This window comes from Ornithorhynchus anatinus, chromosome 3 (assembly GCF_004115215.2).
Source record: "Ornithorhynchus anatinus isolate Pmale09 chromosome 3, mOrnAna1.pri.v4, whole genome shotgun sequence".
NCBI classification, from domain to species: domain Eukaryota; kingdom Metazoa; phylum Chordata; class Mammalia; order Monotremata; family Ornithorhynchidae; genus Ornithorhynchus; species Ornithorhynchus anatinus.
This window is the reverse complement of record NC_041730.1, coordinates 23,672,783-23,700,275: the sequence shown is the minus strand read 5'-3', so window position 1 is coordinate 23,700,275 and position 27,493 is coordinate 23,672,783. Positions and strand designations below refer to the sequence as shown.

Sequence of the window (27,493 nt, the reverse complement as noted above, 5' to 3'; positions counted from 1 at the left end):
TGAAGGGAAGGAGCCCATCCCGACCTTTGTTCCCAAAAGTATTGGAGATTGAGGCCTTAAGTGGCATAATTCGATGGTTGAGCCATGGTGAGGTCTCCACCACTTTTCCCCTCAGCTATAGAGTCAGTTCTTTTCATTTAGGGCCTGAGACTTGTTCCAGCAATACCTGCTCGGCCCCCACTTCTCAATCAGTCTATTTATTGAGCACTTTTTGTGTGGAGAGATTACAATACAACAGAATTTGTGGACAGGTTCCGATGAATTTACAGTATAGAGGGGGAGACAGACATTACTATAAATAAATAAATTACTGATATGTACATGAATGCTGTGGGGTTGAGGGAGGGGTGAATAAAGAGTGCAAATCCAGGTGCAAGGGTGACTCAGGAGGGAGTGGGAGAAGAGGAAATGAGAGCTTTGTCAGGGAAGGCTAAGGTTTTGAAGATAGGAAGAGGGGGGATATTCCAGGCAAGAGGCAGGACATGGGCAAGAGGTTGGTGGTGAGATAGATGAGATCGAGGTACAATGAATAGGTTGACATTAGAGAAGCAAATTGTGGGTTGGGTTGTAGTAGGAAATCAGGGAGGTAAAGTAGGAGGAGGAGTTTCTTTTTGATGTGGAGTTGGATGGGCAACCCCTGGAGGTTCTTGAGGAGTAGGAAAACATAGGCTGAATGTTTTTGTAGAAAAATGATCCAGGCAGCAGAGTGAAGTATGGACTGGAGTAGGGAGAGACAGGAGGCAGGGAGATCATTGAGGAGCCTGATGCAGTAATCAAGTGACCTACTACTTTCCCAGCATCTCCTCCCCACAATAGTTCCCTTGCTCAAGGATTGATGTGGGAGCGTTGGAGGGGTGGGGGAGAGAGTGGGGAAGTGTTTTTGTGAGAGAAACTTATCCTGCTGGGGACCTGGTAGGAACTAGTGTTCAGGGCCTGGGAGGCCTGTTGGGTCACAAGCTGGAAGGGATCTGGGCATTCACAGGCATTCATTCAATCATTCAGTTGTATTTATTGAGCACTTACTGTGTTCAGAGCATTGTACTAAGCACTTGGAAAGTACAATTTGGCCACAGAGAAAATCCCTACCCAACAACAGGCTCACAGCCTAGACTTCCAAAGTTCTACGTGCCTGAGATTCCCCACTCCAGCTCCCGGAGGCTCTAGGTTCCCGAGGTGGCTCTGGCACCCGGAAGCTGTAGGTTCCCAAGATGGCTCCGGCGCCTGGGGGCTCTAGGTTCCTCTCATGCCCAGTCTTAGTCCCTAGATCACCGAAGTTCCAGACTTTGGGAGATTCTAGATCATTGGGAGGTTCTGGCGCCCTGAGGCTCTAGGTTCCTGGGGCGAATCTAGCATCTGGGGGCTCCAGTGTCCCAAACTCTAGGTTCCTCTGGTGCCCTGAGGCTCTAGGTTCCCAAAGGAAGCTCTGGGTGCCTGGAGGCTTTTAGTTCCCGAGGCGGCTTCCGCACCCAGAGGCTCTAGGTTCCTGAGATTCTAGATCACTGAGGTTTTAGATCGCTGAGGTTCTAGGTACCTGATGTCCCGGACTCCCAAGTTTCTGGTTTCTAGGGTGTTACTGCCTCCTGTGGTTCTAGATCATCAAGATTCTAGACTCCTGAGGTTCTAGGCCCCCACAGTTCTACGTGCCTGAGGTCCCCATTCCAACTCCACTCCAGGGGAAATGAGGGCTTAGTCGGAAAAGGCCTCTTGGGGGAGATGTGATTCTAAAAAGGCTTTGAAGGTGGGGAGATTTGTTGTCTTTCATGCATGAAGGGGGAGGGAGTTCCAGCCCAGAGGGAGGATGTGGGCAAGCGATGATCCACAGTGAGATGAATGAAATTGAGGTACAATGAGTAAATTGGTGGTGGTTGAGTAAAATGTGCAGGCTGTGTTGCAGTAGGAAATCAGTCAGATGAGATAGGCAGGAGTCAGCCGATGGAGTACTATAAAGCTGATAGTGAGGAGTTTCTGTTTGATGTGGAGGTGGATGGGCAACCACTGGAGGTTCTTGAGGGATGGGGAGGTGTGGACTGAACTTTATTTTTAGAAAAGTGATCCAGACAGCAGAGTAAAGAATGGATTGGAGGAGAAAGAATCGTGAAGCAACATGTTCTAATAGATAGAGCATGGGATTTGGAGTAAGAAGGACTTGAGTTCTTATTCTGGCACCTCCACTTGTCTGCTCTATGACCTTGGGCAAGCCACTTAACTTTTCTGTGTTTCAACCTGATTAACTTATACTGAACCTTTAGTGACCCGGCAGTCACAGGACTGTTTCTCTCTGATTTTATAGCTGAGTTGTATAGATAAGGGGGTCATCAGAATCATCTAGCAATCATATTTATTGAGCACTGTAAGCTAGTTATGGGCAGGGAACATGTCTGCCAGCAACATCATATTGTATTCTCCCGAGTGTTTAGTACAGTACTCTGCATAGAGTAACTGCTCAAAAAACGGACCTTCTTTCTGGTCCCAATCCCCTCGCCTAGGACTCGACTAATTTTAGGAATGAATTGTCACCTAAGACCTGAAGGTCAGAGAAAAGCATGCATGCCAACTTCACTTTACCACCTTCAGAGCCACCCTAAAACATTTCTTCTTCCAAGAGGCATTCCTGATTAATCTGTCCTAGTGACTTGACACCATCGATCCCCTTAAGACTCATGCATCTCTGATATTTGTTATAAATTTCTGAAATTTAATAAATTTCATTGTATTTTTTATTTTTCATCTTTTATCTTAACTTTTTTTATTTATGGTATACTTTCAATTCATATCTCACTGTCTCCATTATAAGCTCAATGTGGGAAAGTACCATGTCCTTCATTTCTGCTGCTCCCAAGTGCCAAGCACAGTGCTCTTCACAAAGGTAGATCAATAAAAGCTGTTGATGAAGAAAACCATGTTTATAAATTCATCAATCTGACAACCAGTCCACAAATTAGCCTTAAGCACAAAAATGTCTCCTAGGCCCCACAAAGGTACCTTACTTTAAGCTTCCTGATGTTCTCCTTATAGCTCTATTTCCAGCCTTATTCAGTGAATCTTATTTCTGGTTTCTTGTTTTCCAAAAGCCATAGCCATAATAACTGATGTAATAGATAAAGCATGGGCCTGGGAGTCAGAATGTCATAGGTTCTAATCCTGGCTCTGCCACTGTGCTGTGTAACCCTGGACAAGTTACTTCATTTCGCTCTGCCTCAGTTACCTCATCTGTAAAATGGGGATTGACACTGTGAACCCCACTGTGTCCAACCCAGTTTGCTTGCATCCATCCCAGTGCTTAGTAGAGTGCCTGGCACATAGTAAACCCTTAACAAATACCATCAGCATTATTACTATTATTATTTTGGAGGACTAGGAGGTGTTAGTGGCAGGCCAACGTGGACTTATGAAAAAGGAACAGCTCGTCTTGAGGAAGGACTGTCAAAAAACCCATAGTAACCTTTATTGCGGAGGGGCCGCTGTGCTGGTTTGAGGCACTCACAGATGGTTGGGCCAGAGAAGCAGTATGGCTCCCAAAGCATAAGATTGGGAGTCAGGAGATCTGCGTTCTCATCCTGACTCTGCCACTAGTCTGCTGTGTGAGCTTGAGCAAGTCATTTAACTTCTCAGTTTTTTAAATCTGTAAAATGGGGATTCAATACCTATTTCCCCCTTAGACTGTGAGCCCCATATGGAAAAGGAACTGGGTTTTGATTTGATTGTATTTTATCTAGCACAGTGGTTGGCATGTAGTGAGCACTTAACAAATTCATTCATTCATTCATTCATTCAATAGTATTTATTGAGCGCTTACTATGTGCAGAGCACTGTACTAAGCGCTTGGGATGAACAGGTCGGCAACAGATAGAGACAGTCCCTGCCGTTTGACGGGCTTACAGTCTAATCGGGGGAGACGGACAGACAAGAACAATGGCACTAAACAGCGTCAAGGGGAAGAACATCTCGTAAAAACAATGGCAACTAAATAGAATCAAGGCGATGTACAATTCATTAACAAAATAAATAGGGTAACGAAAACAAATCATTATTTGGTTAGAAGGCATCTTTCCCCCGGTGCTTACATAGCAGGGGGCAAAGGCATAGCTGTGTCTGCTACCCCAGTGGTGACTTTCCATCTGCCAAAACCCCTGGCTGTGATTGAGAGCCCCAGGTGCAGCTGGGAAGCTGAAAGGAACAGAAAGCCCTTTTTTATTTTCCTTGGCCAAAACTAGTCAGGGAGTTGCCTCAGGGGAATCAGGTCCTTATACAGATGGTTTAACTGGGGAAGCAACGGTCCCGGTGATCACGGCTTGTGCTTCTCTCCTCTCCTGGATTTTCTGAATTAGCTCTCATCCATGCTCTGCCATCTTCCTCTCATCCGCTGAGTGCTGTAAATTATACTGAACAATCACCATTAATCGTGCTGTGCGTATTCCGAATGCCTTCAGTACCTCTGGGAATTGATTTGGTTGCTTTCCAACCTCAAGGATCCTCAACCTCAGGATCCTCAAGCCTGGATTCAGGCTGATGGTTTGCCAATGTCCAGAGAACTGATGGTTATGCATCCCGGTGACCCCAGTTGCTCAAGCCTGAGCCCGGAAGCAAGAGTAGCAACAGCTCCCTTTATGTTGGCCACATCCTTTGACCTTTGCTCACAAGACCCTGGCCTTTTCTTTCATCAGTTGAACAGTTCATCCCACCTTAGCAGCATGGCCTAGTGGAAAGAACAGGGGCCTGGTAGTCAGAGGACCTGAGTTCTAACTCTGGCTCGGCCAATTTTTTTTTAATGGTATCTGTTAAGTGCTTACTTACTATATGCCAGACACTGTACTAAGCATTGGAGTAGGTATGCGCTGATCAGGTTGGACACAGTCCATGTCCCACATGGGGCTCGTAGTTTTAATCCCCATTTTACAGAGGAGGTAAATACGGTACAGAGAAGTGAAGTGACTTGCCCAAGATCGCATAACAGACAAGTAGCAAAGCTGGGATTAGAACCCAGGTTCTTGTGACTCCCAGGTCCGTTCTCTGTCCACTTACACTGCTTCACAGTTTGCTGCCTGTGGGACTTTGAGTAAGCCACTTAAACTCTCTGGGCCTCCGTTTCCTCAAATGTAAAATGGGGATTAAATACCTGTTCTCCCTCCTACTTAGACTGTGAGCCTCATGCAAGAGAGGGACTGTGTCTGGCCTAGTTAACTTGTACTTACATCAGTGCTTAGAACAGTGTTTGACACAGAGTAAATGCTTAACAGATACCTTAAAAAAAGGCAGTAGATTGGCTTTTCCAGGCAGCTGTCTTGTCGCTGATAAAACTGTAGAGCTGGACGTAACCACCCGAAGGCTGGGGTGAGAGGACATCCATCTCAAAGAGGAAGCCTAAATTATTCTCCCAGTGCTGTCATCATGGGAGTAAGGCAGAAAAGAGGAAAGGGCTGTCCAGTTTCTGCTCTGCCAACCCCGTCCTGCTGCTCCTGAGTTAACTCTGTGGAAAGGAAGACAACTAAGTGGCACTGAGACATGCGAAATCCCCAGCGGGCATCCTGTCCCCAAGGCAAAATGCCAAGCTCATCAGAGGAACTCACAGAGCTTCTTGCTGATACTGATTGCCCTCTGCCCCAAGGCCTGGTCCTGAGCTATGTCCGAAAGACTGCCCTTGTCAGTTAAGACTTCACTCCAGCGACCGAGGACCAAGACCAAGGTCGAATGAAGTTTTCAAAAACAACCCGCTCTGTTTATGGGCCTAGTTCTTGATGAAATCCTCTAGCTGTCCATTTTCCAGAGTCCAAATCCTCACGAGAGTAGGCTTGGGCCTCTCCACAGAGTCTGCGAAACTTCGCTGAGTGGAAAAATCTACAGTTGGCTGAAAAAGTGCAGGAAAAACTTCAGCCCTAAGATCATTTTTCAGCAAATTAAAAGCACCCCAAATGGGGAGACTGCATAATAGAACTGCCTCTGTAATCATAACGATGTGGTTTTTACTCAAATGCTGTAATAAAAGCTTCTGAATAGATGTCTTTTAAAAACCGGTTTCTAACTACAGCTTCTCTAGCCCTTGCAAATAGGGTAACTGGCAGCAGAAGTCACTATCTTAAGAGACCCATAATTTTGAAATAAGCCTTTGTCTGCTTTTGCTGGAAAGAAATTGTCCTGTGTGGTGGGATGGGAGCAGAACAGTGAAGTGCTTTTTTTTTGTCTTTACATCTCCTGGGTTGAATTTTTTCCCTTGGTTTTCAGTCGAAGTTTGGCTTCCTTGTCCAAATTGAGAGGTTTGGAAGGGTGTGGCCTAGTTTTTGGCCAGAGGGTTTAGGGATTAAGCAATTTAGCAGATGGCACTTTCCTACTCAGGTAACATTACAGTGCTCGTGCTCGACTCCCAGTTGACTCCCCAGTCACCCCTTTCAAGGTCTCCCTGCTGCTTCCAACTGAGCGAGATCGATGGCTCAGGATTCGAAGCCCCCCGTCATTCTCACTCCAGGCTGCTTGCGGGGAACGAGGTAGACTGGATTTGACAGCCCCATGGGTAGGGTTCTGTTACTGCTGCAAGAGCGCCTTCTCTGAACCAGATTCACCTCCCGATCACTCATCAACCAAACCAAAGTGCCCTGGGCTTAGGTTGTGTTTCTCTCTGGCATTTGATCTGTCTTTAATGAGTGCCCACAGAGAGCATAGGACTATACCAGGCATTGTAGGGGGACTTATTTAGGATTCGATACGGACTGGCCCTCAGAGAAGAAGTATGACCTAGTGGAAAAAGCAGAGGCCTGGTGTCATAGGCCCTGGGTTCTAATATTGGCTCTACCACTGGTCTGCTGTGTGACCTTGGGCAAATCACTTAACTTCTCTGTGCCTCATCTGCAGAGTGGGAATTGAATATCTGTTCTCCCTCCTAGTTGAACTGCAAGCCCCTTACAGCACCTGGTTATATTGTATCTACCCCAGTGCTTAACACAGTGATAGACACCCAGTTAATCCTTAACAAATACCACGATTATTATTGTGATTATCATTATTATGAAGAAGCGTATTGTCAAACAGCGGAGGAGTGACAAACATCCAATATTTTTATATGACTTGGGAGGCAGTGTGGTCAAGAGGAAAGAACAGGGGTCTGGGTGTTAGAAGACCTGGGTTCCAGTCCCAGTATTGCCACCTGCCTCCCGTGTGACCTTGACTTTGTCACTTTGCCTCTCTCTCTCTCACTTTCCTCATCTGTAAAGTGGAAATTCAATACCTGTTCTCCCTCCCTCTTAGACTCTGAGCCCAGGTGGATAGGGACTGTATCCTATCAGATTAAGCAAGTAGAAAGTGACTAGTAAATGCCATCATCAATTAAACAAGTTTTTGGAGCTTAACACAGTGCTTGGAACATAGAAAGCATTTGACGAATACTATTATCTTTATTATTTGAAGGAAAGACAGGGTCACAGATTGCACTGATGTATTGGAGATGGGTGGGATTAATTTGGGAAAACTTTCCGGTAAAGTGGGCTTTGAGAGTAGTAGAGCAGTCTTCATGTTCAGTCAGTTCTTCCATAGTGCAGAGTGTCACTCTTCGTTTTGGGACGAACCTATTTGTGGAATCAGGGAATGTTCTTTCATTGATGAGTGTCTATCTGGATAGAAATGGCTGGGCGTCTGCACACAGAATAGAATGTGGTGTGAGTCCTGGAACTTGAGCAATCCTTAATGTTGGGTCCAGTAAGGCTGGAAACCTCATGTTATACGAGAGCTGAGTGCTTGTTTCTTACACTAATTATCCCGGTGCCCTCCAGGTCTCCTATTGCCATCGTTGGAGAGACAAAATTCTTGGCTTGCCGGCACCCTTTGGGTGTCCAAGAAAAGATGCTTCTCAGTTTTTCATAGGGGAAAGTGCTTTATTCAAGACACGATGATGAAATGTTTTTCGGGTACAAGGAAGAGGCCTGGAATGGATAGTTCTAGCAGTACAACCCATTTCAGAGAATCTGCCAAATTTACCCCCAAGAGCCTTCCGTGATTTCCTCCTTATTGACCTCTGAGTAACACTTGTGTTGCTTAAAGCCAATGCCATCTTATCATATTGTATCTACTCCAGCATTTAGGACAGTGTTTGGCACAGAATAAGTGCTTAACAAATACAAATACCCAGGGAAAACTGGGGACAACTTACTGCAGCTGCCTTTCCAAAATTAGCAATCCCACTCCTCACTGTTTCCTAAAATAACAAGCCACCACTACTTGAAAGGAAATGGGGAAACTATCTGACCAGCCTCAGGGGCACCGTAAATACATCGAATAGCTCATCCAGCCCTGATAGCTGAGAGGAGAGAATCTGTGAACTGAAAACAAGGTTTCTGATTTATTTAGCGTCAGTATGTGCTTTGGATGCTCTCACGCCTCATTTGGCCAAATCGATTGGGTGGAATGGAGGGGGGTTGTGGAGTTGAGTCTGGGTTGCAGATAAGAAGGAAAATGGATTCTGGATAAGAGACCTGGTATGGAGAAGACTTTAATGAATTTGCCGTCATGTCCATCGCATCCCTTGGGGTAAGAGGGGAAAGGAATCGGGTTCCTGTTTGGATTGAGTTTGTGAAACGTACCACATGTCCCTAGAACTAGCAATCTTCAATGTCTGTGGTGTGGACCCATCTCCCTCTTGCAGTGGGAAGTGCTGGCCTCAGCTGCAGTGGACAGTCAGAGCCCTGTTCCAGGCAGATGGTGCCAGCTCCAGAAGGGATGACAGGAGATCCCAAAGCCAGTTACACCACAGCTCTCCCCCAGGGATGAAACCAGAGCAGTCATGACCCATCTCTTCTTGCTGTCTTAGTCTAGCTGTCCCTTTAAGTGCAGTCATGTGCAAAAACATCAGCCTCACTTCACAGTGATATCCTCCATCCACCCTTCATTCAGTCATGAGTATTGATTGAATGCCTACCAGTGTGCGGAGGACTGCATTAGCTGTGGCATTTGTTAAGCGCTTACTGCGTACCAAGCATTGTGCTAAGTACTGGCATTAATAATTGTGGTATTTGTTAGGTGCTTACTGTGTGTAAAGCCCTGGGGTAGATAGAAGATAATCAGGTCCCACATGGGGCTCTTAGTCTAAGTAGGAGGGAGAACAGGTACTGAATCCCTATTTTGCAGATGAGGAAAATGAGACATTGAGAAATTAAGTGACTTGCCCAAGGTCACACAACAGGCAAGTGGCAGAACCCAGATCTTCCAACTCCCAGGCCTGTGTTCTTTCTACTAGGCCATGCTGATTCTCTCTTACAATATAGATTCAATATAATCAGATCAGACACAGACTCTGTCCAGACAGGTCTCACAGTCTAAGGGGGGAGGGAAATAGGTAGATTGATAGGTAGACCTACAAATTATATGTTATAAAGCATTTATTTATATTTTCTGTCTCACCCTCTAGAACTTAAGCTTGCTGTGGGCAGGGAAGGTGTCTACCGTCTCTGTTTATTGTACTCTCCCAAGTGCTTAATACAATGTTCTGGTTGACTGATTGAGAGAGAACAAGTATTGTATCTCTGTTTTGAAGATGAGGATGCTGAGATCCAGAAAAGTGAAGTGACTTGTCCAAAATCACACAGCAGTTGCTCGGGAGCTTACAGGAAGAGTAATTCTTTGAGGAACACACAGCATAGTTTTGAACAGATACACAGATGCACTAAATCCTAAGCCTCTCTGGCCAATGGAGCCCAAAGCGATGCTCTGAGCTTTGATATGTCATCATTTATAGCCATGTTTCATCCCAGGCTCCAACACTGCATGGTCTGGGCCCTGATGCCCAATGTTGATAAGAGAACTCCCCACCCAGACTCGGGTGCTCCTCTCTCATCAACCCCGCCTGAGAATCAGCATCATTAATCTGGCTGCTCTGCCCTAGCTGTTCATTAAGAAATTCGCCATGGGGTCTGTCTAATCGCAATCACAACATCTGGCCAATGTCAGCGACTCACTGGAGCTCTGAGAACCTCAACTTTTCATCTTCTGACGTTGTCGAGTTTGAATTTGTAGCCTCAGAGTTTTAATAATGTCAGGAGGTTGTTCATTTAATTTCCTTGCATTTAGTAAGGGGGGAAAGAGAAAAGGAATGACAAGAAAGCACCAGAGCTTAACCACAGAACCAGAGGAATTAAAGAGGGAAACGAGCTATTACATCACATCTGGTCTAGTGCCCAGGGCTCAGCAAGAGAGAGCTTCCTGCAGTGTATTTGTGCTGTTATAGAGTCCCCGGTGATCAGTTCCTGGATATTTTAATAGCTCATCCAGAAGTTTACATCTTCTGTAGAGTGAGGGTGAAACACATGCCCTAGATGCCTATTTAGCCTATGGTCCCTCCCCTCAGCCGCCGACTTGGTTTGTATGTTTCCATTAAGGTTCAGCACTCGCAGAAAATCCCAGCACATGCCATGTATCCAAGAGGAGCCTCCAAAGCTCAGGACCTCAATTCTTCCTCTTGCAGCAGATACAGAGGAAGACTCTGTGGCTATCACCGAGACTCCCTTTGGCCTTTACCCAGAGCTTCTTTGCCCATTTAGAAGGCAGCATTTGAATTGGTGTATATCCCTTTATGGGCCCCCACTTGATTGGTATTTCAATGGTTTCTCCTCTCTGCACTCTCATTTGGCAAAGATCCTCTCCCGTGAAAGTTCTGGGATCTGGGCACTGCAATTCTGTAATTGCAAAACAGAAAAAAAAGTCTCCTTCCTAGATGAAGCCAATTTTCCTTCGCCAATAACTTTTCAATAATGTCAACAAAAACTGAGGATTCTTAAGGAAGCCTAAAAGCGATGGAATGGTATAAGTGGTAGTGACCGTGTCTTTACTGAAAAATAAAAGGACATTTCCAGCAGAATCACTCTTACCTTTTTCAATCAATCATATCTACTATAGGCTTTCAACTCCGTTATATTGTACTAAGTGCTTGGGAGAGTGCAAATAACAGAGTCGGAAGATACATTCCCTGCCCACGTGGAGACACATATTGCTACTCTCCTCTGAGCTGACCCAGTGAACCCTGACCTCAGCTTGATTGACAGCCTGGATGTCAGATTTTCCACCTTCCTCTTACCCCACTCTTTGCTGCTGCTGCCATTAGAAGCTGTGAAAATAGAATCCCCTAGTGGGTCCCTGCCTTCTGTTGACTTAAACCTATGGACGTTAAAGGACACTTCTGTTTAAACCTTGAATGAAAGCAAAAGTGTCATTTTATTCTCTTAAGGTGGAGATTGATGTGAATGCTGCTTGAATCAAGATGTGAATATGCAGTAAGGAATTAGAGGAAACAAGTGCTCCTAAACTCCTCACAAGCCCTCCCAAAACAAACGTCTGGGTCAATCAGAAAGACTTCAGGACAATCAGAGGTCACCCCGTGAATGCACTGGTGGTACCAAAATATAAACATCTGCTGGATCGTATTCAACACATGTGACCTGAATTACAGACACTGCAGAGTCGGAGTAGTAGTAGTAGTAGAATTTACCAATCACTTACTTGGTACAATGCACTGGCTTACGACAGTAAGTAGAAAACAGAACTGACCCATTCCCTGCCTATAAGCAGCTGATGTTCTAACGGGGGAGATGGAGGCAAAAAGGATTTCCACTCTCCTAAGTGCTTAGTATAGTGCTTTGCACACAATAAGTGCTCAATATATACCATTGGTTAGTAATAGAGTAATCGAAGTTAGCATCACAATAGAAAACATACTATCTTCTTTCCTTAGGATTGGGAACAAGGCTGCAAATGTCCCCTTTAACACACATTGAGATCTCAGGATTTTTTTTCCCTAAAGGGTAAAGCAGCCCCCTGCAGATGCAACTTAATATTGCTGCTGTGAAGACCTTAAAACATTTCTGTATAAAATACTTACACCCACAACCATGTGCAAATTAGAAAACAGCTGTTCACTCACAATCGGGACTGATGTGTTACTGCAGAGCTACCCATATTCCTCCTTGAGAGCAAAGCCCTTGGAGATGACAAAAAGCCAATGGTCGGGCCCATATTTATGAAACGATGACCCTAATATTGATAGGGTCAACTTAACTTTGAGATCTGGGAAGATGGTAGAACAAAAGACCGGGATGGTCAATTTGCAATCACCCTAGAAGAGTCCCCAAGTTATTGGGAAGCAATCAGCAGGAACTTGTGAAGAGGAAACCGTGCAGGTACAATTTAATTTCTTTCAGTGATAGAGTGACAGGCCATGTAGGCAAGGCAGAAGCAATAATTTTAACAGGTCTGGACTTTTGATTCTGTCTCAGATGACACTTCTCAGCAACAGTGAGGATGAGAGGGTCTGGAGCATACTTATGCTCGGGGAGATCGAATTGTCAATAGGGCCACATGTCAAGGACAGCTAACTTGTGGGGGAACCATTTACCTTGAGTAGTTTAAATGTTTACCTTTTTGAAGGCAGGGAGCTGGACCAGATGACCTCTTGAAGTCCGGCCCATCCCTGGTAATTTGTAATGGTTTATGCAGCTCAAATTCTAAAATTTTCCAGTATAACTATGAAAAATACCTGAATTTAGGTTGGTGTTGCCTCCTCTCTATCAGTCAGTGGTGTGTATTGAATGATTAGTGTGCAGAGCTCTGCAGTAAGCCCCTGGGAGAATACAACAGATTTCATAGACATGTCCCCTGCTGACAATGAGCTTATAAATCTAGGTACAGATTAGTCCATATTCCTAGTGCTAGCAAGACCTACTTTGTTCTCCCCTCACTGTTTTATTTTGAAGGTGGGGGGTGGCGGGGGGGAAGAGGGAGTGGACAGGAGGAAGAGGAGACAGTTTGGATTGCAATTCATTTCCTACAAGCTATTTCAGCTTTTTCTTTGAAACAAGTTTCAGGAATCCTGTGCCCACCAGCCTGTTTCATTGCCCATCTGGTTTTCAAAGTAGGGAACTTTTCAGTGGCCTTGAAACATTCCTTTAATCCCATGCCAGGGTCCACTGGTGGGGGTAGCTGGCTCTGCAACCCCTACAGATGAGAGAAAGAATAGTTTCTTCTGGCCAGGAAATGGAGAGGATGCAGAGAAGGGAGCTCGTGAGACACTTAGGAAGGTGGATCCAGGAACTGATCCCACCCAGCCGAGAGAAAGGGAGAAAAGCATCCCCACCCACCTCCTAGCCAAATTCTTTATCTTTCTGGTGAGATTTTTCCCAACACCCCCCACTCCTGCCTTCTCCTGTATCCCAGAGCCTCTTCTTACAGCACTGAGGTGACAGGAGTTAGAGCCATGATTCCTCATGGGAAGAATTGGCTGGCTCCACAGGATCTGAGGTGGTGAGGGCTGAGCTCCTCCCTCGAGCCGAACAATTGACTGGATGGGATTTAATACACCCTCATCCCCCTAGCCAGATGCCTCCATCTGCTGCCAGGAAGCAATAGTCAGTCAGAAATTCACTGTAAGTAGGAGGTGAGAATCTGCCCCAGTCTGTAGACCTTGGGAATCCCCCAATCTGATGAGCAATCCTACCCCAACGTGATTACTGTATCAGCCTCCTTGCTAAACTCCCTGCTTCCTGTCTCTCCCCACTCCAGTCCATACTTCATTCTGTTGCCTGGATCATTTTTCTACAAAAATGTTCAGTCCATATTTCCCCACTTTTCAAGAACCTCCAGTGGTTGCCTATGCACCTCCATATCAAATAGAAACTACTTACCATTGATTTTAAATTATTAAAACACCTTGTCCCCTCCTACCTCACTCACTGCTCTCCTATTACAACCCGGTCCGCACACTTCGCTCCTCTAATGCTAACCTACTCACTGTATCTTGAACTCATCTATCTCGCTGCCGACCTCTCACCCACAAACTGCCTCTTGCCTGGAACACCCTCCCTCTTCAAATCTGGCAATTACTCTCCTGACTTTCAAAGCCTCACTGAAGGCACCTCCTCCATGAGGCTTTCCCTGACTAAGCCCTCATTTCCTCTTTCCCAATCCTTTCTGCATCACCTTAATTTGTTACCACTGTTTACCCCCGCCTCAGCTCCACAGCACTGACATGCGTATCTGTAATTTATTTATATAAATGTCTAGACTATGAGCCGGTTGTGGGCTGGGAATGTTTTTACCAACTTTGTTGTATTTATCTCTCCCAACTGGTTGGTACAGTGCTCTGCACACAATATGTACTCAATAAATACGATTGATCGATTCATTCATGTTCACTGAATACGCCCCATTCGGAACTGCTCCTTTGAAGGTCATTTTGCTTGAGACTGAGTCACTCACTGCCTTTACAAACAAATGTACTGGTGGTCTTCTTTGCAACAAAAATGTTGATGAAATCTAAGAGGCCAGGAATATTGTCCCCACTCAGGTAGAAGTGTGAGCGGCCAGAATCTATTCGTGGAGCTATCTGAGACAGTCGGAGGTCTTCTAGTTAGGCTCTCTGCCTCCGGACAGGACTATTTCTATAGTCTTGGCTCATTCCAGGAAACACATTCCAGAGTGGTGAGTGCCCCCCATCCCAAGAGTCCTCTTGATGCTCCTGCCCCATTCTGAAGAGTGGGAGATACTCTGTCGGGTCAGATCAGTGGTCACAGAGGTTGACTGGAAGAGAGGCTCTAGGAGGGCCACCGAGAGTTGAATCCTGGAGACCTTTTAGCCAAACAAAACTAGTTCTTGGCATCCGAAAGGTAGCCAGCAAAAGTGTTGAAAGGGAGATTAATCTCAGAAGGGACAAAGACACTTGGCTGGGAAGCAGTGTGGCCTAGTGGACAGAGCACGGACCTGGAAGGCAGAAGGACCTGGATTCTAATCCTGGCTACACCACTTGTCTGCTGTGTGACCTTGGGCTTGTCACTTCAATTCTCTGTGTCTCAGTTACCTCATCTGTAAAATGGGGATTAAGATTGTGAGTACCATGTAGGACAGGAACTGTGTCTAACCTGATTAGCTTCTATCTACTCCAGCACTTAGTACAGTTCCTGGCACATAGTGAGTGCTTAATAAATATCATTTTAAAAAATGATATGGAAGAGTGACTGTAAGGTCTTTTAGAGCAGGGATTGTGTCTACCTACTCTATTGTCACCTCCCAAGCAGTTAGCACAGTGATGTGCATACATTAAATGCTAAATAAATACCATTAATTGATTGACACAAGGGTTGGATTTTTCTGGACCCTAATGAGATTGAAGGCCATCCCTGAGAAGAGCCAAAAAGGGCATGGGCATGAAAGTCCTCTGGGCCTTTTGGAAGCAAATGGAAGAATCTCACTCCTTTCTTATACTGTAAAGCTGCAAATGAACGACCTTCCGAGTCCTGCAGGGACAGCTGCCCGAACTTGTATAAATACGAATTGAACAGGGCTAACCCTCCATTCAGCATACCTGTTGCCTAGATACCAGCGCTGCCTCCATCTCTGAAATCTGCCGCTTGTGCTGGAGGGAGCTGGGATGTATTAAGCACCAGGCACCTAAAGTAAGGCTTGTTAAACCCACCTGGAGGAGCTGAGAAGATCAGGGCTTTTATTCAATGATTTTTCTATCATTCTGTTTCTCCCCCTTCCCTCCATCTCTCCCCAGACCGTTTTGACAGGCAGGGAGCCACATAGGTTATTCAGATAGTCTCCCCAGACCTTTTTGACAGGCACGGAGCCAGGTAGGTTATTCGGATAGTTTGTCCATGGAAAAACTTTGAGGACTTTTAACAGCCACACATTGCTTCCCAAATGAATTGAAGCCAATTTAAGTTATCAATTCAGTGCCTTCTGTCACCAGACAGCTTCAGAGTGCAGTTGGGTTGGGGCAAAGTCCAATATCAGAGGCCACAAGCAAGTTGCCGTCCAGTCAGGAGGATGCCCAAACCATGATGAGGGGAGGGGAAGAGGGAAGAGATCAAAAAACAACTCTGTCTAATATTAAACAAAATTTTTTCCAGTTAAACACAGAATAGTCTTTGTGTTCCTCAGGCATTCAGTGGCAGAGTCCTGCTGTCTGCCTGCAAAAGTGATTTGAAAATTAACTCGGGGGTTTAAATTGTCTTTCTGGCAGGAAGAGTCTTTACTTCACCAGTGCCAGGTATTCTTGGAGCCCCCAAATAATCAGCAAGGTTGACTGTGGGTCTTTTATCAGGGGGAAGACAGAATCCTGGGTAGAGATGAAGCTCTGTACAAAACAAGTGAATCCTGGGCCTCTCAACTGCCTAGTTGCAAACCTGAGATTAGCCCCCTTTATTCAAAACAATTTTAAGTGATTCAAACAATGTCCACAGTCCCTATATCCCTATAATAACTAGTTTTTGTAAGTGCTTACTGAGTGCCTAGCACTGTTCTAAGCACTACGGTAGTCACCGTACAATAAGGTCAGACATAGTCCCAGTCCAACATGAGACTCACAGTCTAAGGGGGAAGAACAGGTATTTAATCCCTATTTTATTTATGAGGAAGCTGAAGCACAGAGAAATGACTTGTCTGTCCACAGCAGGCAAGTGGTAAAGCTGGGATTAGAACTTGAGTCTCCTGAGTCTCAGGCCTGTAGTCTTTCCACTAGGTCATGCAGTTTCTCTGTTAGAATGATATCCACAGTTTTTCTCTGTGTGTCAGCTGTTAGGTTTTCCTAGCCCAAGGCACATACGGAGGCCAACAGGTACAAATCATGCTGATTTCTAAATGTAGACAGAGGTGTGCTCTTTTGGGAAATGCAGGTAGAATGTATGTGACAGGAAAGAGTATCGACAAGCCAGGATTTAATGTGAGGCTTTCTATAGTTGGTTCATTACATTCTTCCTCAAACCATTTAATACAGGGCTTTGCATATAGTAAGCACACAACAAATACAATCGATTAATTCAGAACCTCCTCTTCCTTTGTTCCATAACCATCAGTCATCATTCTAGAAGGCAGTAGAGTTGTCAGAGTAATAGTATTCATTGAGTGCAGCACTTGAGAAAGTACAAAACAAAGAAGAGACATGTTCCCTGCCTGCTGATTATTTACACTAAAATGAGGAAACAGACATGAAAATATCATTATTTTTGTTTTTGTTAAGTCTTTACTCTGTGTCAAGCACAGTTCTAAGTGCTGGGGAAGATTCAAGTTAATCAGATTGGACACAGTCCCTGTCCCATATGTAGCTCACGGTTTAAATAAAATACTTACAAACTATAGGAAGAGGAAAGCTATAAATGCTCACTGCATTTGGAGAAATCATTAGTCTATCAGTCCAGGTTGATTTCAGGGCATATTAACTGGTGGCTTTGTTCTCAGTGTGAAGGCAACTTGTCAATAGTTGGTTGTTTCTCCATTGTCTGTCGTCACCATAATTTGGAACTGTACTATGGAGGTCCCTCAGTTGTTAACATTTTACTGGAAGAATTTCCTTTCTAAACCTTGTGAGGTCAACTGGGTCAGGGCCTCTCCATCCTTGCCTCCCTTGTTTGTTTCCAAAGTAGTACCAAAAAAAACCCACAACTGCCCTCTTTACCTTTAAAATAATTGGCAAAGGGCACTAGTTGTTTTCAACTTTGCCTTTTTAATCTTCTCTTGAGCTCCACTTACCAGTTGGACAGATTTCCTTTGAATTGTCTTTTCAGTCACATGAGCAACTGAAACAGTAATAATCAAGGTGACAGACTGCCCCCGTATCCTGGAGACTCACTCAATTTGGGGTCTTAAAGTCCTGTTTGCTGGAAAGTTAAATGTCCAGTCCTCTGCATCAAGTGCTCAGTAAATACAGTTGACTTATTAATTGATTATAGCAGGGACCATGAAGAAAGAATGACCCAATCAGCAACTCTCCTCCCTCCCTTCTTCCTTCTTAAACTGAAACCTCCTTTCAAAATTGGGAGCAAGATAGGATGGCTGATGTGTTCAGCTGCTAAAAGATTCTCCAAGGGTCAAGTGAGCAATCAATCAACAGTAGTTACTGGGTGTATTGTGTGCAGAGCACTGTACAAAACACTTGGAAAGTACAATACAGTGGTGTTGGTAGGCACAATCCCTACCCACAAGGATTGTACAGTCTACAGGGGGAGACAGACTTTAAAATAAATTTCAGAGTTTGAAGGATACATACATAAGTGCTGTGGAGTGGAGGGTACCATGGACGTCAAGTGCTTTAAAGGGTGTAGATCCAAGGGCGTAGGAGATACAGAGGGATCATTCTCCATCTGCCCAAACCAACATTGCTCCACCTTTGAACTCCCTCAGCCTATGGCCTGAAGTCCAGTGGTATGAGGCCATAGGTCCATATGAGGAATTGCCCGCTGGGCACCTTCATTCCCTCATGCTGAAAATCTAGCACAATCTGCTACCATCTTTTCTGGAACCCATTTTTCTCTCTAGCAGGCAGTTTCTTTCAGTGGTACTTGTTAAGCCCTGAGGTAGATTCAATATAATCAGGGATAAAATCCCTATCCCACCTGGGGCTCACTACCATAATCCCCATTTTACAGGTCAGGTAACTGAGGCACAGAGAAATTAAGTGGCTTGCCCAAGGACACACAGCTGACAAGCAGTGGAGCTGGGATTAGAACCCAGGTCCTCTGACTTGCAGGCTGGTGCTCTCTCTACTAGGCCAAGTTGTTTTCCTGGAAGCCAGAAAGACAAGGTATGAATCAAAGGTATTTCTGTGTTGGCGATGAATTAACTGAGTGGAAACACTGCATGGAGTCAATTTCTGTGGCTGCCTTCCCCAGGTAACAGATAGATTCCCTGTTGGCCTCTGGATCCAGCTTCCCTGAGACCCCATTCCAAGTCTCTAGTTGAGAAAAACAGCAAGGAGCTTAATTCATGGCTCTGTGCAGTTTTACCCGGGGAAAGATAAGCTTGGCTTGGATTAAGCTGAAGGGCGAAATCATATTCATCTTCAAACAATAAGCTCAAGGAAGAGCCAAGCCAGGGACTTTGAGTTGCAGGGCTGCCTTCTTGCATTACAGCCACCTTCTTGCAGTGCCACTGCCTTCCTGCCGTGAGTGGTCTTCCTGCAGTGCAGCCTAGTCTCCTGTTCTCTTTCTTCTCATGCCCAGGGCACAGTAAAGACCAAGGCTCCCACAGCTTTCCTCCCCTATTGCTGCCAAGACCAGGGATAATAATAATGACTGTATTTGTCAAGTGCTTACTAAGTATCAAGCACAGCTCTAAGCACTGGGATTAGTAGAATTGCCTCTTCCCACAGGGTAACAATCCCTTCTCACTCCCCTCAAATCCATGCCTCTAACCAAGACTCCTTACTGCCAGCCCAAAGGTCTGGTCTTGCCCCCAGGCAGCTTCTAAGGGGCCTAGGAATTCTGATTCAGAAACCAAAGTACCCTCCTCACCTAAGCCCCTTGGGCAAAGGGAAGGCACACCTCCAGGGGTGGAAATCATCTGACTAGTGGCCAGAAGGAGCTGATAGGCGGCATTCGTGTTGCTACTTCCCACCCGGACGAGAAAAGGAGGGTTTGGTTCTGTGCAAATCCCGGGATTCAAAGCAAAAAGGTGTAGTTTAAGAGTGTAGATAGACCAGGGCTTAAGATCTGCAGGACCATCAGGGAGTAGTTCTGTCCCTTCTGAGAGACATCCAGATTGCTGTTCCAAGGCTTGTGGAGGCCGGAGGGTTCTCTGGTCGAGCAGGGCCCATACACCTTGGAAACTGCACCTGCGAGCCCCTCCTCCCCGCCTCACAGCAGTGTGAGGGTATGGAACCAATGCCTCTGGCTGCCCCAAGCACAGAGAGCATGCAGGACCAGCTCACCACTCCCCTTCCAGGGAAGCCTGGAGCTGCAGTGAGCACTACCTGAGGCCAAAAGCATCCAAACAGAACTGAAAGGGCAGGGGTGGGTTGATGTTTGATTAGCTTGTCGCTCCCTCCTCTTTGAAGCAGACATTAGCTCAGTGGCCTTTTTGCTCAGCAGTGCTGGGGCAGAGGCATCATGTCTCAGGAAGCAAACTGCTCCTCATCTGTTGGAGCTGTGAGCGCTTAGCTAGGCTTATGCCTAAAGTCCAGGGATCAGGCACAGGGGGAGTGGGGACATTGGAGAGCGAGAGTGCCAAGGGAAGCATGGACAGTGAGGGAGCAGGGGCACTAGAGGAGCAGGGCCATTGGGAGGGTGAGAATGGCAGGGGAGCAGGGGCACCATGGAGTGGGAGTTTGGAGAAGTAGGATGCTGGGGGAGCAGGGACTCAGGAGGAGCCAGACAAGCAGGAGGACTAGGGAAATGGGGACCCCACGGGCACAGGGACAGCTGAAGGAGTGGAGGCACCAGGGAGCAGAGCAATGTTTTGGCAGATAAGATGGTACTTTTGACAACTGGGACTGGGCCTCCGAGCCCAGCCATAACTTGTAGAATGGGATAGAAGAGAGGCCCACTTCATTTCCTGTCCTCTCCCACTTTCGAGGAGCAACAAGACATCCTCTGTTCTCTTCCCTAGCCGTGACTAAATGAATGACCCCAGGGATGAGGGAAGAAAACCTTCCCATCCCATCCTTAAAGGGAGAACAAAACATAGAATCAAAACCCTATGGCACCCCATCTGCACAGGGCCAGTTTCCAGCCGAAGAGCCGCTCCATGCCAGGGTTGAGCCTTGGCCCGCCGGTGGTCAGAAGGACCTCTGGCCACATGCTCCAGGCACAGATGCTCCCGGGTGACCCCCGAGAGCCATCTCATGGTCGGCTCTAGCGATCTCCCTTCTCTGGAGAGGGGCCCTAGCCAGTGGGAGCAGCAGGTGGCCCTCGACCCTGGAGCTGAAGGAAACAGGAGCCGAGACTTCACAAGCAGAGCGAGAGCTGTAGGATGAGCCCTGGGGCCAGTCAGAACAGGAGGAACAAAAAAGCATTTGTGGGATGGGAGGCCCAAGCTTGGATTCCTCAGGGTGAGGGGTCCTGGGAAGGCCTTTCTTTGATTTTTAGAAATAAAAACTTCCACCAGAGCCACCTAGAGCTAACCCAACCTTCTAAAACTGAAGGAGAGAAGAAAAGCCATAACAGGGTGTTCAGTGTTTGCTGTAGAGTGAAATTCACACGTGGAACAACTCCTCTGGTTAGATTGCTGATCCTGGAGATCCCTGCTTGAAACAACACCTCATCTATTTTCTGTCTGTTAGTTTCACCCTTCACACATGTGTGGCCTTGGCACCTTTGGAGACTCTCTCCAGCTCCACAATCCTCTGACTTTAGGGCTCCCAAAGCCTTCACTGTTAGCATTCCCCATCCACCTCCCTCCTCCTTGTTAATGTTCACCTCCAACCTACCTCTGGCCCAAGTTGCAACATCCTGACTTGTCCTGAAATAAGATGGATTGATTGATTTGACCAGTTTCCTGAAGTTCTTTAAATACTTTTTGGCAGTGTACTTAAGCCCACTGCTCCTTGCTGGAAATTCTCAGTTTGCCAGGCAATAAGAAAGCAAGGGAAAGAGTTGGGGGGAGAGGATAGAAGGGGGTGTGGGGGGCAGGGGAGGTGTGCGTTCATGCGTAAATTCAGAGAAACATTCAGAGAAAAAGAGACAGAGAAGCAGTGAGGCCTACTGGGTAGAGTATGGGCCGGAGAGTCAGAAGGACCTGGTTTCTAATCCTGGCTTCTCTACTTGTGGGCTGTGTGACCTTAGGCAAATCACTTCACTTCCTCTCTGCCTCAGTTCCCTCATCTGCAAAATGGGAATTGATTGTTAAGCCCCTGTTAGCCAGGGACTGTGCCCAACCTAATTAATGTGTATCTACCCCAGCGCTTAGTACAGTGCCTGGCACTGTGTAAGCACTTAAGGAATGCCGTTAAAAAAAAAGGCAGAATACTTTATGCTAATAAATAACCTCTGACTAGATGCTGTCTGTTAATGCTGTTCAATGAACTTCGCCTGGGGAACTATGGGGTTGGAGCCAGCTACATAATAATAGGTGCATTGTTACCAACTGTTGAGTTGACACAGAATAGTTTTAATGTTTTTTTAATAAAATCTGGTGTGAGGATGAGGCCTATCAATTGAAGGGAGGAGAGTTTCATGACATTAATGAGGGTAATTGAAGTCACCGTTAATCTCCTTTGTTCTTTGGTGTGTTAATTGAAAAATGACTCATCCTAATGGGTGTTTGACTGGAATCAAGGGGACAGTCAACTGTAGGGACGTGTGTTTACCTGTGAATGAGCATCTATTGCTATTTGAGTAGCACATGTGTCCTCCCAGAAATGCTTCCAGAAATAAAAGGGTATGAACTGCACAATCCAATGGGAGATCACAAATGAGAATCTAAGAAATGCAGTGTAGGGTTAGACCAGGGGCCCCCTAGTCCCACTATTCTGTCTTCAACAGTGTTTACAGGGCTCTCGGAGAAACAAAAATGACCTCCTTCTCGATATCCATTCTCGTGGTTAGGGATGAATTGACTAGAAACCATAAAATATTTCTCTTTAACAACCCATCTTGTCTTATGCCGTCGAGTCATTTCCTACCCATAGCGACACCATGGATACAACTTGCTATGTTGTGAATGACCCGCTCTCCATCTGCAATCATTCTGGTAGTCTAACCATAGAGTTTTCTTGATAAAAATACAGAAGTGGTTTATCATTGCCTCCTTCCACATGGTAAACTTGAGTCTCCGCCCTCGACTCTCTCCTGTGCCCCTGTTGCCCAAGTGAATTTTGACTTGTTGCTTGTGGCCTTCCACTCATTAGCCACTGGCCAAGCTAGGAATGGAATGGGTATGCCTCTGCTTGACTCTCCCTCCCATAGCCGAGACTGGTAGAGTACTGGAAACTCTCCAGGTGCGACCCTGAGAGGGGCTAACAACCCATAACAGACATCTTTTTCATTAATATATCCACATCCTTCTTGAGCTTCCTGATATTTTCTGCCTCCCCAACTTCCTTAGGCAATGAATTCCATCTGCCTACCACCTACTGTGAAAAAATTTTTGTTTTTGTCTTGAACCTCCTCTTTCCAAACTTCACTGGGTGTCCTCTATTTCTGGCTCTGAAGGATTCCTTGAACAACAATTCCATATTCACTCTGACTCCACCCTTTATGAATTTTGCAGCATAGCTAAGGTTTCTCTTTACATCAGATTTTCAGATGCCTGCCTCCATGAGTACAAACCACTCTCCCCCAGCCCCTTCCCTCTGCAGGTCGAAGGAGGGGTGGGGCCTGGGCTCATCTGCTCCGAGAGACCTTCCCTGATTAAGCCCTCATTTTTTTTTATTGTATCTGTTAAGCACTTACTACGGGCCAGGCACTATACTAAGGGCTGGGGCAGATACAAGCTAATCACATTGAACAGAGTCCATGGGGCTCCCAGTCTTAATCCCCACTTTACAGATGAGGAAATTGAGGCACAGAGAAGTTAAGTGACTTGCCCAAGGTCACACAGCACACAAGTGGTGGAGCCAGGATTAGAATTCAGGTCCTCTGACTCTTAGGCCCGTACTTAATCCACAAGGCCACACTCTTCTCGCACTCCCCTCTGTGTCCCCCTTACACTTGGTTTTACACCCTTTATTTCCCCCTCTTTCAGTCCCACAGCACTTATGAACATATCTGTTACTTATTTCTCCCTCTCTAGACTACAAACTTCTTATTGGCAAGGGAACATACCTACCAACCCTGTTATATTGTGCTCTCCCCAAAGCTTAGGACAGTACTTTGCACACAGTAAGCACTCAGTCATTGTGATTGATTGATTAATCAGTAGCACCATCTTTGATCCCAGAGGGCAGAAATCTCCGTATTCAAGCAGATTTGGGTCTGGTTATAATTGCACGGCCAGTCTCAGACAGTCAGAGGCGAGTGAGATGCAGCAAGACATGAAACCGTTGCATGTTTAACCTTGAAAACAAAAACATAAGAGGTCTGTTCTTTCACTGAGGCCCACGCACAACTCTATTAACATTAATTATGGTGATTCAAGGAACTCCCATCCACCTAATTAGCGTTAATAGGAGCTTCGGGCAGGCCCGTAAAGGGAATCGAGACACCTACATTTGTACTCTCAAGGTGAAGCTTTCAAGAGTTTTTCTCTTTCCCCTTTGGGACACACGCTAATCCTAGTGGCACAAATACGCCTCAAGACATACAAACTGTCTTGTTCACGCTCACACTCATATAGACACATACACACCGGAGAGGCAGCTGTGCTCATTTCCCCATTGCCCCAGTCTTTCCATCATGGATTAAGATGTCATTTTTCAATTAAAACACCAAAGAGCAAACAGGATTACAGTGGTGCTTTCAAACTACTCTTATTAATGTCATTACGCCTCCCCCTCTCTCGGCGGAGAGGCTATGTGCCGGTCTTCCCAAATTAGAATTTATTAACAAACCATTAAATGTTCACATTACAGCCACAGAATTATCTCGGGCTAGCTGAAGAGTTGTAATAATGCACCTTTTCTTCACGCTAATAGAGTTAGGCTCATTTTTCAAGGAGGAGGAATGGATGGCTTGTGCGTGAAAGGTTGAGATCATTATGGTAATAGGAGCCTGGCATCTGCAGTCGAGGCGGCGGAGGGGGTTAGACGACGGCCATCTCAGCTGGGAAGCCGAAAGACAAGCCGGGCCCGGGGCTCTGTGTAAATCTTTTGGTTCCTGTTTTCCTTTTGATGGAGCGTGCCTGGCGAGTTCATGAAAAACCATCGCTGCTGTATTTCCATGCTCCCGATTACGGGTTAGGACCGTGACAGGTCTGGGTCCTTCCACAGCATCTAGGTAGAATGGGGTCGAAAAGATGTTTCCTCTTCCCTCCAATTCTCCCTTCCTTCCTCATCCCCCACCCACCCCCTCTCATGGCTAAAATAAGACACCGAACTTGGTGCACCCAACCCAAGATGCAGTGTGAAGCCAGATGTCTGGTTTCCTGGGCTGTTGCTTCAGCTGTGAAGACTGGGAAGCTACCACATGACTAGGAGGGAAGGGAAAAATGGGGCAGAGTCCAAGAGGGGAGAAAAACCAACAGAGTGGCTCTCAGTGAGGTAGCTGAGGCAAGGACAAGATAGGATAAAAGAGCTGACAATACAAAGCAATAATGTGTGTGTGTGTGTGAGAGAATGGAGTTATAGCTGTCCTTCATTTTTGAAGGAGATGGTACTAATGGTAAGATCCTATCCATGTGTGTGATTGTGACTAAAAAGATCACTTTATGACCTATATAGACTGACACACTTTGTGCACTTAGGAAGAGATACTTGCTGTGTTAACAGGTTGCTCCCCCATAGACTCTCTCTGTGCTTTTGAGCCTGCCTCTTGATACCCTGATCTTCATAAAGACTTTGCTCCAAATCAACAGCCCCTCTCTCCGCCCTCACCCATGCCAAGTCCCTCCTGGGCTGCAGCTGCCGAGGCACCTGAGGTCTCACCTCAGGCAGCAGTGTGGCCTAGTGGAAAGAACACAGGCCCGGGAGTCAGAGGACATGGGTTCTAGTCCTGGATCTGCCACTTATGTGCTGTGTGACCTGGGGTAAGTTACTTAATTTCTCTGGGCCTCAGTTTCCTCATCTGTAAAATGGGGATAAAGCCTGTGATCCCCATGTGGGAAAGGGACTGTATGCAACCTGATTATATCATATCTATCCCAGAACCTAGTACGGTGCCTAGCACATAGTGCTTAACAAATACAACAATTATTATTATTAGGTGGCATGGGGAGGCGGTGTGGTCCCGCACGCTCCGCTCCTCTGCCGCCCACCTCCTCACCGTCCCTCGGTCTCGCCTATCCCGCTGTTGACCCCTGGGCCACGTCCTCCCAGGGTCCTGGAACGCCCTCCCTCCTCACCTCCGCCAAACTGATTCTCTTTCCCTCTTCAAAACCCTACTTAAAACTCACCTCCTCCAAGAGGCCTTCCCAGACTGAGCTCCCCTTCTCCCTCTACTCCCTCTACCGCCCCCCCCTTCACCTCTCCGCAGCTTAACCCTCTTTTCCCTCCATCTCCCTCTGCTCCTCCCCCTCTCCCTTCCCATCCCCTCAGCACTGTACTCGTCCGCTCAACTGTATATATTTTCATTACCCTATTTATTTTGTTAATGAAATGTACATCGCCTCGATTCTATTTAGTTGCCATTGTTTTTACGAGATGTTCTTCCCCTTGACTCTATTTATTGCCATCGCTCTCATCTGTCCGTCTCCCCCGATTAGACCGTAAGCCCGTCAAACAGCAGGGACCGTCTCTATCTGTTGCCGACTTGTTCATTCCAAGCGCTTAGTACAGTGCTCTGCACATAGTAAGCGCTCAATAAATACTATTGAATGAATGAATGAATAATGCTAAGAGGAGAAGCCTGGGAGTGAGGAGACTTCAGTTTCAGTTCTGGCTCCATCACTTGCCTTCTGTGTGAACTTGGGACAGTCACTTAGCCTCTCTGGGTCTCATTTTCCGCATGTATAAAATGGGGACGAAATACCTGATCTCCTTCCTTCTTTGACAGTCAGCCCTGAGTGAGGCAGACACCGTGTCTGATCTGATTTTCCGCTATTTACCCCAGTGCATCTTGTAAGCGCTTAATAAATACCATCGTTATTCCAGTTCAGCAAGGTTAGGAAGGGTAGGCAGTGTGGAAAGGGCAGGACTGCATACTCAGCCGTTTTCATGTCTTTTCAGCCTCAGAGGGATGAGAAGCCGTTCCCAGAAGATGATGGCTACTCAGGATAGCCCACTGGCGTGGATAAGGCAGTAAAATATTAGACAGGGGAGATGTTGGAGACCATCTGGAAATAACCAGGTACCTCTGCCTCAGGCTTGGCCTCTGTAACCCTTCCCAGCTTAGCTGTAGAAAAAAAAAAGTCAACTAAACAGTGCACTTATTGGCAATAGACCCCGGGAGGTAACGTTAAACTACTTCATAACCCTAAATCTCACCCTTGTTGTCTTTAAGCAAACTCCAAGATTTACAGAGTAAAGCCATTGGAATAACAGGGCAGCAGCAGATGTTCAGAGTATGAGCCCCAGACCCATGGGGCAGAAATCTGCCCTCTGATGGAATCAGTTGGTCTTATAATGACTGATAAAAAGGACGTCTGCTGTTTCAGACGTTGGAACTGGCTAAGGGGTCAAGTCCCGAAGCAATGCCCCAAATTGTTTTTCTACCAGAGAGAAAAACAATGAGACTACTGGAGTGACCGGCTTTCTCTCAAGGCCCAACTAAGGAGATGTATTATAAAGGAAGAGATAGATAATCACTCTGAAATTGTTTAAATTCAGAGGTTCCTGGGGCACCTAAAGTAAAAGGATGTGGTCAACATGAATATGTAAAGGAAAAGAATTAGAATCTTCAGGCCATTTCTCCTCAGAAATAGATTTCCCTACAGCTGTATTTCTCATTTAGAATGAATCTTCTTTTTCTATAGAGCCCATATTCATTCATATCTACTGCCATTCCTGAAACCTAAAATGAAGCAAGTGGGAAAAGTAAGGGATTTGGTTGAGAAGAGGCTTTGGGGCTAGGAGAAGAGGATGGGGCTCCCTGCTGTCGTTCTGTATTGCTGGCCATCAGCAGAGGGCTGTTTGAGGTCAGGTGAGACCCCAGGTCCTGATCACATAGGAAGAAGAGAGCACAGTCTATCAAAACTGCCCTTTTTTGTTGCTGATCTACTTTCT

The 27,493-nt window shown here is 46.1% G+C and overlaps 1 protein-coding gene and 1 non-coding gene across 4 annotated transcripts in view; one reads left to right on the top strand and one right to left on the bottom strand.

The window, feature by feature from the left end:
• TSPAN18 (tetraspanin 18) overlaps positions 1-27,493 on the top strand; it is a 203,600-nt gene that overhangs the window by 114,924 nt on the left and 61,183 nt on the right. The window contains exon 1 of one of the 3 annotated variants that reach the window (XM_001505943.5): positions 26,508-26,618. The exons of the other annotated variants lie outside the window; for them this stretch is intronic. The gene's annotated coding sequence lies outside the window, so the exon portion shown is untranslated. Of the gene's footprint in view, positions 1-26,507; positions 26,619-27,493 lie in introns of those variants that run through there. 3 annotated transcript variants of the gene reach the window in all.
• Positions 22,556-22,693, bottom strand: LOC114810919. Its single transcript, XR_003758608.1, has one exon. It is a non-coding gene; the product is annotated as a small nucleolar RNA SNORA7 (small nucleolar RNA).